A 12,202-nucleotide genomic window follows, 5' to 3' on the forward strand; every position below is an offset into this window, starting at 1 on the left:
GAAAGATTTTCTTTTTTTTTTTTTTTAACTACAATTTGCACAGCAGTGATCAGGAGGGGCAAGGCCGGGGTTTGGCTGTGGTTTTATGAATATAGTCTAGGGTGTGGTCTCGGCAGGTTGGTTAACAATCACAGTCTTGGCTAGGATCCTACATGCTGAAAGAAGACACAATAGTCAGTCTTTACCTTCAGATCTGATGTGTTGATGTTGTTGGGTGGGGGGAGGTTTAGCACTGCCATTGCTTCTAGGTGGTGCAGCAGGCCTGCGAGCCAAAAATTCCGCCCCTTTGGCATGCTGTCAAACCTTAGGGGACTGGGTGTCTCAGTGGATTCATTCCCTGGCTCTCAGATCTCAGACGTGGACTGCAAAGAAAGCCAGATCTCAACACAGACTGGAAAGAGCTACAGCATTTCAACCTGCTGGGAAGGTCGTTTTTCTACTCGCTGTGGGAGTCACGTTGTTTTATGGGCCAGCTTGGGGGTCAGGTTCCGGTTTGGCTTACCTGGGTTCAGAATACAAAGCGTCCTCGATTCCTCCTCCAGAAACCACTGGGAGCAAGGCCTTGATCCAGCCATCTCCTGTCAGGACCGGCAGGGAAGATGTGGTGAAGGTAGGGTGAAAAGGGATACAGGGTTCTCCTTTCCGAAAGAATGCTGTCAGTGAGAGTGCCAGGGTTGGCCTTTGAACGGTGCACATAAGGGGCACATGTCATTTTAAACTATTAATTTTTTCATGTAAGAAAACAAATCCTAAAGGTGAAAGTTCTATTATACAAGAACAGACCATTTAGGGCTCCTTTCATCAAGCCGCGTTAGCAGTTTAACGCGTGTAAAAACCGCTACCACCTCCTCTTGAGCAGGTGGTAGTTTTTAGCCAGCGCGGGGGTTAGCGCGCGATGAAAAGTCACGCGCGTTAACCCCGCTAGCGCGGCTCGATAAAAGGAGCATCTGTGCTGGTCCTAGGAAAAAAAACCAAACCAGTATTATCGAAGCAATCTAAATCATGAAGCATCGATATATAAAAATATACATGTGGTTATATTTATTTAATTCATTTTCGATCCCGTTCTCCCCAAAGAGCTGAGAACGGGTTACAGCTTAAAACATATATAATACAGTGGTGCCTCACACAACGAACTTAATTGGTTCCAGGAGCAAGTTTGTTATGCGAAACGTTCGTTATGTGAAACGCGTTTTCCCATAAGAATACATGTAAAAAAAAATAATTCGTTCTGCAGCATAAAATATGCTAAGATGACATAAAAAAAGATAAATTTTTTGTTATTATTTTTATTTAGATACATCTAAAAACATAATTGTTTTTTAAAACAACACACATTTTTTAAATTTAAAGACAGACTAAGTAGAGTCTAATTTTACAGTGAGAGAGGGCAGAGTCTCAGCGGCAAAAACTGGGACTGTTCATTTTTATTTTTTTTTTCTAGCATCGGGGAAGCGGCGAGAGTAGCTCCGCCCCCCCAACGCATCAGCAGTAGGCGCCGGGCCCCTGCGAGCCGACGGTCCGCCACTGCACAGGGAGCCAGGCGGAGAGAGGGCAGTTAAGCGCAGTGTCTGCGCGGAAGGATGCAGCTCGGGCGACTTCGTTGTGTGAAACGAAGTTCGCTGTAGGAAGCAAGACATGAAGTTCGTTGTGCGCAGTGTTCGCTGTGCGAGGCGTTCGTTATGCGAGGCACCACTGTATACAGCTAGCAGGTTACAGTTTGCCATAAATACAGAACAAATTTACGATACAAGTTTTTATTACATTACATTACATTAGTGATTTCTATTCCGCCATTACCTTGCGGTTCAAGGCGGATTACATCCAAACTAAAACAAGAATTACATTCAAAATTTGAAGGAATAGAATAAGCGATGACATAAAATTTTTAAGGTAATAAAAATGTCGGGTAAAAAAAAGTTAGCAACAGGAAGTAGAAGTTTTTAGGAGATAGGAATAGGGTGAATTAAGGGGTTTTAGATAACGTTTTATCATAACCCGACATATACTAGGGGTCTAGTACTAATACTGTATATATAATATACAGGTTACAGGTTACAATTTGCCTTAGTTATTCTTACAATGCAAGTTTATCCCATACAAGTTTTATCCTGACCCACACTAGGGATCTAATACCAGTATACATGATATACAGTTTACAGGTTACAGTACAAGATTTTTCAATACAAGTTGTTTTTCCTAATGTGACACATATACCGGGATCTGGTACAAATGTACATTTCTTTGTGATCTATCAGTCAGGAGCAGGGGGAGTTAGGTGAAGATGTATGTTTTTATTGCTTTCCTAAAGTTCAGGAGTCCTTCAAGGGGCCAGATCCGTAGGGGGGGGAGGGGGGCACTTAATTCCAGTGACTCATTATGAAGTGGGAGTAGGAACATTGTTTGGCGGTTTGCGGTTGAAGGGCACGGCCAGAGGGGACGTTTTGAGGTGTATTTCACCCTGGGAGCGCAGGGGCCTTATTGGGTCAGATCAGTGGTCAATCTAGCCTAGTAGCCCATTCTCACGGTAGCCAATCCGGGTCACTAGCTAGTTTTGTGGTCTTGAAAGTCATTCTTTGCCTCATAGGCAAACTTTACACCGAAAGGCGTATAAATAAAATAGCTCTCAGGGGTAAAAATCTGATTTCGATTGCAAGCGCAGAGACAGCTTGAGAAGGGATCGGAAGCAGCACATAACAACACCTTCATATTAACCTACAAGAAAGACAACAGATACTCGGAGGACAACGCACATAAAATATTGAGTAGAAGACATGTACAGAGAATGAGAGAGAAAGAGGCACATACTCGCGGGGTCCTTACAGATAGCTTGTAGCACTGTGTATTAATGGCATGCAAAGTGCTACGAGGCAAGATATGAATTATGGACCTTATCTGCGTGCAGTTCCTGGGATTTCTTTGGCAATTTTGCATTTGATTAATGAATTCAAATGACATAGAGACCAGCGCCTGATAAGGGAGAAAAGAAACAGGAAAATGTTACTTGCCATTTTGTCAAACTAAGGGCTCTTTTTACTAAGGTGCGTTGGCGTTTTTAGCGCACGCACACAATTAGTGCGCGCTAGCCGAAAAATTACCACCTGCTTAAAAGGAGGCGGTAGCGGCTAGCGCGCGGCATTTTAGTGCACGCTAAAACCGCTAGCGCACCTTTGTAAAAGGAGACCTAAGGGGTCCTTTTACTAAGGGGCGGTAGCCATTTTAGCGCGCACTAAACGCTAATGCTTGCATTATTTATTTATTCAGTTTTCTATACCGTTCTCCCAGAAGAGCTCAGAACGGTTTACATGAGTTTATTCAGATACACAAACATTTTTCGCTGTCTGTCCCGGCGGGCTCACAATCTATCTAATGTACCTGGGGCAATGGGGGGATTAAGTGACTTGCCCAGGGTCACAAGGAGCAGCGTGGGTTTGAACCCACAATCTCAGGTGCTGAGGCTGTAGCTTTAACCACTGCGCCACTCTAGAAATCAAAATGTAGCAGCAGTGAGCCAAGTAAAGGGCAATCAAGCCATTGTGACATCACTGATGAGGTTGGCTCTTAGGCATTGGTGGAATGAGCCATTGTGATGTCACAATACCAGCTCTGGTTATCAGAGGCTGAAACTTTTTACACAATTTATTTTTCTATTCTGTTCTCCCAGGGGAGCTCAGAATGGTTTACATGAAATTATTCAGGTACTTAACAATTTTTCTCTGTCTATCCAGGCGGGCTCACAATCTATCTAATGTACCAGGGGCAATGGGGGGATTAAGTGACTTGCCCAGGGTCACAAGGAGCAGCATGGGTTTGAACCCACAGCCCCAGGGTGCTGAGGCTATAGCTTTAACCACTACGCCAGGGATCTCAAAGTCCCTCCTTGAGGGCCGCAATCCAGTCGGGTTTTCAGGATTTCCCCAATGAATATGCTTGAAATCTATTAGCATACAATGAAAGCAGTGCATGCAAACAGATCTCATGCATATTCATTGGGGAAATCCTGAAAACCCGACTGGGTTGCGGCCCTCAAGGAGGGACTTTGAGATCCCTGCACTACGCCATTCGCGCGTGTTAGCATTTAGCGCGTACTAAATTGGTTACCGCACCTTAGTAAAAGGACTACTAAGGCCCTCTTTCACTAAGGCGCGCTAACCAATTAGCGTGCGCTAATTGATTTAGTGCACGCTAAACGCTAACGCGTGCATGTAAGTCTATGGAAGCGTTAGCGTTTAGCGTGCGCTAATTCGATTAGCACATGCTAATCGATTAGCGCACCTTAGTAAAAGAGAGGACAAATGGTGATAAAGATTTATCATCTTTGTATCTGATCTAAGGGCTCTAATTAAATCATTGGGCAAAAGTCATTCAGGTTTATTTTTTGGGGATTTTTTTTTTTTTTTTTTACAAACTACAAAGCTAACCTGCTGATATCTTTGTAGCATTTCCTAGTGGTTATTGAATTAAGGGCTAATTCTTGTTACAGAAAAAATTGTACATGTCAGATCGATGCATGGTTAATGATCAGGTGTAATAACAGCATTGAAGGACAGATATTTGAATGATTTTTAACGTTACTCAGAGGCTTTAGTGCCATAGTTACTAATGTGTGCTACTGTAAATATGCATGTGTACTTTTCTTTTTTTTACCACTAACCTGGGTTATTAGTAACTTGGTCTAACTGCACAAATTAGGAGCAGTGGTAAAATAACGGGTGCTTAATGTAGCTTAAAATATGGACGCACAGTAAGTGCTAAATGCGATGTGCTAATCATGCACTAGAAACATGGCGGCAGATAAAGGCCAAATGGCCCATCCAGTCTGCCCATCCGCAGTAAGCATTATTTCTTCTTGTCTCTAAGAGATCCCACATGCCTATCCCAGGCCCTCTTGAGTTCAGACACAGTCTCTGTCTCCACTATCTCTACCGGGAGACTGTTCCACGCATCTACCACCCTTTCTGTAAAAAAAGTATTTCCTCAGATGACTCCGGAGCCTATCACCTCTTAACTTCATCCTATGTCCTCTCATTCAAGAGCTTCCTTTCAAATGAAAGAGACTCGACTCATGTGCATTTACATCACGAATGTTTTTAAATGACTCTATCATATCTCCCCTCTCCCGCCTTTCCTCCAAAGTATCCAGATTGAGATCTTTAAGTCTGTCCCCGTAAGCCTTAAGATACCATTCTAGTAGCCTTCCTCTGGACCAACTCCATCCTTTTTATATATTTTTGAAGGTGCGGCCTCCAGAATTTTACACAATATTCTAAATGAGGTCTCACCAGAGCCTTACAATATCTCTCCTTCTTGGTGCTCTTCCTCACGTTCTACCTACCCTCCTAGTTTGTCCCACTTCTCCATCCTTTCATTTTATATGATGTAACCTTCTGCCATTGTTCCTTTTTGTTTCTTGTGACATCCATTGTAGTTTTAGATTATGTTCATCTCTCCTTTGTTATTTTTATTTACATAAACTTTTGTACAGAAGTTTTTCTTTTATGTAAACCGCTTAGGCTTTAGGCCAGAGATCTCAAAGTCCCACCTTGAGGGCCGCAATCCAGTCGGGTTTTCAGGATTTCCCCAATGAATATGCATGAGATCTATGTGCATGCACTGCTTTCAATGCATATTCATTGGGGAAATCCTGAAAACCCGACTGGATTGCGGCTCTCAAGGAGGGATTTTGAGCTTTAGGCGGTATGTCAAATGCAATAAACCTGAAACTTATACAAGGGCATCAATACCTCCTTTTTCCTACTGGCCATACCTCTTCCTATGCAACCTAGCATCCTTCTAGTTTTCACTGTCACCTTTTCAACCTGTTTGGCCACCTTAAGATCATCACATACAATCACACCCAAGTCCCGCTCTTCTGTCGTGCATATAAGTTCTTCACCCCCTAAACCATGGGTATCAAAGTCCCTCCTCGAGGGCCGCAGTACAGTCGGGTTTTCAGGCTTTCCCCAATGAATATGCATGAGATCTATTTGCATGCACTGCTTTCATTGTATGCTAATAGATTTCATGCATATTCATTGGGGAAATCCTGAAAACCTAACTGGATTGCGGCCCTCGAGGAGGGACTTTGACACCCCTGCCCTAAACTGTACCGTTCCTTTGGGTTTTTGCAGCCCAAATGCATGACCTTGTATTTCTTAGCATTAAAATTTAGGTGCCAAATTTCAGACTATTCTTCAAGTTTCACTAGGTCTTTGAATTTTTTTTTATTTAAGAGGGGGTGTCTCGAGGGTCAAGAGTGGGCCCAATTAATCCACAATGGCTAAATAAGCATTGGAGACAGATCCTATGTGTGAAATGCTGACCAACCGTCTTGGCAGGAAAGCAGCGTATTTATCCATTGTGGATTAATTGGGACTCCTGAGGTAGGCAATTTGCCGAAACACAAACCATGTCAGGTCCTAGTTGTTTGTCTAACCAACATGGATTTTTCTGAATTGGAAGTTTGATTTGGATACTACTATTAAGTACTGTGATAATAAATCTTCTTGTGTCCAGATACTAAATCCCACCTCCCCTTTTTCCCCATTAAGCTGTGATGGCAAAATAACCGCAGCTTTTGCGATTTTGAACCCATAAAATGACTTGTGGTGTTATGGTTTTTACATAGTAATGATTTGCTTTATATGTTTTTACATCTCATTTCTATGTAACCTGCAGTAACCTAACTCCTTACTCCAGAGCCTATCACCTCATAATGGAGCGGAAGAAGGGAGAGAGAGTGCATTGGGGATAGAAAGAGAGATGTTGGACCCAGGGCACAAGGGTGGGGGGAGAGAGAGATGTTGGACATTGATGTGGATGAGAGGAAGGGAGAGATACATAGGGCCCTTTAAGTTGTGTTAAGGGGCAAATAACATGACTTAAAACACTAACAAAGCTTAGTAACTTCCCCCTTAAGGGTTTTTTAAAATTGTAAATTACGTGGTTTTAGTTACTAGAAAGGGTATATAATGATCAATCTCAACAAAACGTCCTAAAGCAGGGGTGTCCAACCTTTTGGCTTCACTGGGCCACATTGGTCGAAAAAAATGTTTCTGGGGGCCGCACAAACGTGCAAACTCTGCAGCAAGACAGAGGAAGGAGCCGGCAAGACGGTAAACACCAGGGGGCAGCAGAGGAAAACACTGCATCGTCCTCGACCGGGGCCGCACAAAATACTTCACTGGGCCGCATACGGCCCTTGGGCCGCAGGTTGGACACCCCTGCCCTAAAGTCTAATATTTCTTACTTTCACCACTCAGAGCACCATATTTAGTGTTACCTGTCCCCATTCTGGAATGCCCTCCCACGTCACCTATTGCTAGACACCTCCCTTGAAAAGTTTAGAGCTAGCTTGAAGATCTCTTTTAAGTGGTGATTTTGTTTAGCTCTATATCCTCCCAGTGCGGATTTAGTGCACGCTAAATCAACGTGTGCGCTAACCGCTAACGAATCTATAGGATAACATTCATGCGCTAGCGTTTAGCGTGTGTTTAGCACACGCTAAAAAGCTCAGCACACTTTTGTAAAAGAGGGGGTAAGGTTGAAGAAGGCGTGGCTAATGCCGGAAATGATCTGAGTCGTCTTTAGGCCCGTCTGTGGACGTGAGTCACAGCAAATATAGGCACCTGAAATGCAGGCCTTCAAAACCCTGGCCTACGTGTCTGGTGTTTATGTTTGACGTGGCAGCGATTCTGCAACCGGTGCCGGTGCATGATTGAAACATGACCGGTGACAGCCAATACCGGCGCCGGTTGCAGAATCCAGCCCTATGTGCAAACGTCTTTCATACAAATTCATTGTAGATATCCTGACTGGCAAGGGGGGTACTCCAAGACTGACTTGGGAAACCCTGCGCGGCACTACAGGTGTGAAAAGGTAACGTTAGTGACCACCTGACTCAAAGTGACAAAAAAAATTAGGGCCTTCTATTACTAAGCGGCGGTAGAGGTTTCTACCGTGGCCCAGGGCGCTAAATGATTCCGAAGCTGCTCCGACGCTCGTAGGAATTCAATGAGCGTCGGAGCAGCCTCGGAGCATTTAGCGCTCTGGGCCACGGTAGAAACTCCTACCGTGGGGCCACGGTAGAAACTTCTACCGTGGCTTAGGTCCTCATTTACAAAGGCGCGCTAAGCGGTTTAGCGTGGATTTAGCACATGCTAAATCAACGCGTGCACTCACCGTTAACTTGTCCATCGGACGACATGCACACGTTAGCGTTTAGAAACATAGAATCATAGAACATGACGGCAGAAAAGAGCCATGGCCCATCTAGTCTGCCCACACTAATGGCCCACCCCCTAACTACCCACATGCCAATCCCAACTTTTCTTAGCGCACCTTTGTATTAGAGGGGTGTTAGTAAAAGGGGTGGGTGGGTGAATTAGATTGGCATTTTCAGCTCCTCTGGGTCTGGGATGCACAACAGCTTCACTTTGCTCTTCTCTTACTGTCCTATCAAAGATTGGACTTCCTTCTTCCTATTGGTAATTTTGTTCCCTTTGCTTCCTGTTTACATGTAACATTTTTTTTTTTAAACCACTCAGAAGGTTCCTCTGATGGGCGAGTTAACAGATGCTGAATAAACTTGAAACTTGAACCTTGAAATAAAAACGTAAAATCAATAAAAACGTAAAATCAATAAAAAGTCTGAAAGCAAAGTTTCTTTTTTAATAATCCAAGCATTATAAATATTATGTCCAACCACTGGAGTGTTCTTTACTAATATTGAGTCACGACAGAACTACCCATATTGTTCATAATCTCAGTTTACCTGTTCCTCGGCCCTCTTTGCTTCCATTCCATTCCTTTACATTACGATATTGATTTATTTTGAACTGATTATACCACCTTTAACTGTGGTAGTGGATCAGTAGATATTGTATTTCATAAATTGTGCCAGTGTTTTGCCTAAAAGGTCATCACTTTTTACCGTGACTGCACGCTTTCGAAAATCTTCTCGCGGTCTCCTTTCCTTTTTCAGTTTTTACGTTTAACTGTGTGGTACCTGCCTGGAGATTCTCATAAATATTACATCACACCTTAATTTCCATAGGAACTCATTAATGTCTAATGCTCTGTAAGGCTTTTTCCTTCCTTTTTTTTTTTTTTTGGGGGGGGGGGGTGTTGTTGTTTGTTTGGGTTATTTTGGCAGGAAAACAAAGCTTCACAGTGGAAGGGGGTCTTTTTTTTTTTGCTTATGAATATGAAGCTTTGAGCACATAAGAAGTTTAAATTGTAAAGCTCATTTCCCCCTCCCCCCTTTTACAAAACCGTGATAGCAGTTTTTAGCTCAGTCCGGCGTGCTGAATGCTCTGCGCTGCTCCTGACACTCAGAGAGTTCCTATGAGTGTCGGGAGCAGCGCAGAGCATTCAGCGCGCCGGCTTGCGCTAAAAAACGCTATCGCGGTTTTGTAAAAGGGGGGAGGATAATGCGCTATAAAGCTTTTTCCTTTCATTTTTGGATTTTGTCAGCAGGACATAGCCAGTTTTTAGACATTAATGAGTGTCTATGGACACGTTAGCGTTTAGCGTGCACGTTGATTTAGCGCATGATAAACTCACGCTAGAACACTTAGCGCACCTTAATAAAAAAGGACCTATGTGGCGTACATATCTTTTACTTGCTTCACAGTCATTTGCGCGAGGGACAAAGCCACGCCAACATTTGAGCCCAGGAAATTGGGCGCAAGACTCCAGCGCACCACCAGAAAAGTTAATTTTAAAGAGCTCCAACCCCCCTCCAGTTTACTTAATAGTGTTCGTGCTGCTGTTGGGGGGGTTTGGGGGTTGGAACTCCCCATTATAGAGGAAACTTAACTTTTTCCCAATTTTGCACCCCACACACTCCCCCCCCCCCCAAAGTGGGGGGTTCCCCCACACACCCCCATCGGAGCTCTTTAAAATTAACTTTTACAGCGGCACACTGGAGTCTTGTGCGCAATTGTCTGGGCCGAAATGTCGGCGCGGCTTTGTCCGGCACGCTTTTGTACCATCACCCCCTGATATTGATTACACTTCACGTTCCCTTTGTAGCTTAGTAAAATATCATTTTTACATCTTGGAATGATTTGACAGATGAACTCCTTTTTTGGATAGGCATTCTGATGGCGATTCTCATCCCGACATTTATTATGTCTAGATTAGATTAATGTGGCTGTCTGTAAAGGAGCTACCTAAAAAGCCCACATGGAAACTCCAGTTAATGCTGAACAGAGCTGCCAAAGTGTTATCTACTTGAAGCATTGTGACCACTTCCATCCTGTGCTGTAACCACCATATTAGTTTCCTCTTGAATTTGGGTCAAAGTACACAGAGGTTAGGCAATACAGATATCATAAATAAAATCATCAGTATTACCACATAAATCGAACAGGCCACTTTATTAAATCCCTGTCATGGCCATGTTTCACTCTCAGGGTTCCTCAAGGGCCCCATCAGTTTCCAAATACATTAATGTATTTTAGCAGATGTTTTGAACAGCAAGTTCACATTTATTCACTGTCTAGCTTTCAAGAGTAATTCCATAACAAGGTGCCTGGTTTAAGAGAGCGAGTAGACGCTGTTTTTTTGTAGAGGGGCATTTTTGACATGATGTCTAAATCCGAGTTTAGACGTTTTACAGAAAACATCCACAAATCCGGTAGTGAACAAGACCGTTTCCAAAACAAGAAAACATCTCTCTTTTTGTTTCAAAAAAAAAAATGGCTATTTCTTAGATGTGTTTGTCCTCGGTACATTTACTTTTTGATCCATTTTTGAAAACAAAAATACAGACCAAATGAAAAACGTATAAAAACCATACCATTGGGATTTAGGAGGGGCCAGCATTCTTGGTAGACAGGCCACAGACTAGACGTCTAAGCAGAGCAGTGGGGCATCCTAGGGACCACTGCAGTGAAGTTCACATAAAAGGTCCCAGGTACACCTCTCACCATAACCTCCTTCCATTGTATGGTGAGCCCTCCAAAACCCACTCAAAAACTATTGTACCCAACTATATACTGCCCTAATAGCCCTTAACCCTGCAGGAGTCACCTACAGTAGATGTTTGTACAGTAGATTTTTGATGGGTTTTGGAAGGCTCACACTTCCATCACAAGTGTACTAGTTAGAGTGGGTTATGGGTCTGGGTCCCTTTCTCTGTAGTCCACTGCACCAACCAATAGGCTATTCAAGCGACCTGCTTGTTACTCTAATAGGACTGACGATATCATCTGAAGCTGTCATACAGTCTGGTACGTACCGTTTCATTCACATTTTGGGGGGGAGGGGTGGGGGGTGGGAAGGGGTTATTGGCCAAGGGGTAGTAAGTAGGGGCCATGATCTTATATGTCCAGTGGACATCTGATCCTTATGGCCACTTTTTGGCACATTTTTGTTATAGAAACAGGTCTAGTGTCAAACATCCAAGTTTTGCCCTGGACATTTTCTGCAGTGTTCCATCATAAGAACCTAAGAATCGCCATACTGGGACAGACCCGAAGGTCCATCAAGCCCAGTATCCTGTTTCCAGCAGTGCCCAAGCCAGGTCCCAAGTACCCAGCTAGATCCCAAGTAGTAAAACAGATTTTATGCTGCTTTATATGCCAGGAATAAGCAGTGAATTTTGCCATCTCCATAATGGCCTATGGACTTCTCTTTTAGTAAGTCCATCCTGCCTAAAACATATCTCCAACATGCCCTCTTGAGATTTTGATGCACTGCAGACAAACTGCATAGAAAACTGTTTTTAAAAAATATGTTTTGAAAATGGCATTTTGGACATTTTAGCCAACAAAACATCCAAATGCCACTTTATGCCATTTTTAGATGTTTTTTCTCTTTTGAAAATAAGCCCCAAAAGACACATGGATGCCACATGTCTCTATACAAATAATATATCAGAAATCACATCTATTATGTTCTCAAGCAGATGGAAGTGTCTGCATCTAGGTGGGGCAAGTTGGCACATAGATTAGCATATTTAATTACCTATTTTATTATTAGCATACTCAGCACCCAAACTCTGTCCCTATAGACACCTACTGTGAAAATGCATGCCATCATGTCAAGGTGATTACTTTGATGCCAGTCAGTGTTTTATAAGACAAAAATGGTTTATAAAATTACCTTTTTCTAGGAGAGAGCTGCATGTGTTAATATTAACTCTGTTTTGGGGGGAGCAGACTGCTTTTTCCAACTGCTTTGTGAATTTTGGGAG

At 43.2% G+C, this 12,202-nt stretch overlaps 1 protein-coding gene across 3 annotated transcripts in view; it reads left to right on the forward strand.

Moving 5' to 3' along the window:
* Nucleotides 1–12,202, forward strand: part of ZBTB7C (zinc finger and BTB domain containing 7C) — a 515,986-nt gene that overhangs the window by 419,245 nt on the left and 84,539 nt on the right. Inside the window, exon 1 of one of the 3 annotated variants that reach the window (XM_033934814.1) lies at nucleotides 374–610. The exons of the other annotated variants lie outside the window; for them this stretch is intronic. The gene's annotated coding sequence lies outside the window, so the exon portion shown is untranslated. Of the gene's footprint in view, nucleotides 1–373; nucleotides 611–12,202 lie in introns of those variants that run through there. 3 annotated transcript variants of the gene reach the window in all.

This window comes from Geotrypetes seraphini, chromosome 1 (genome assembly GCF_902459505.1).
Source record: "Geotrypetes seraphini chromosome 1, aGeoSer1.1, whole genome shotgun sequence".
In the NCBI taxonomy this organism is placed as follows: domain Eukaryota; kingdom Metazoa; phylum Chordata; class Amphibia; order Gymnophiona; family Dermophiidae; genus Geotrypetes; species Geotrypetes seraphini.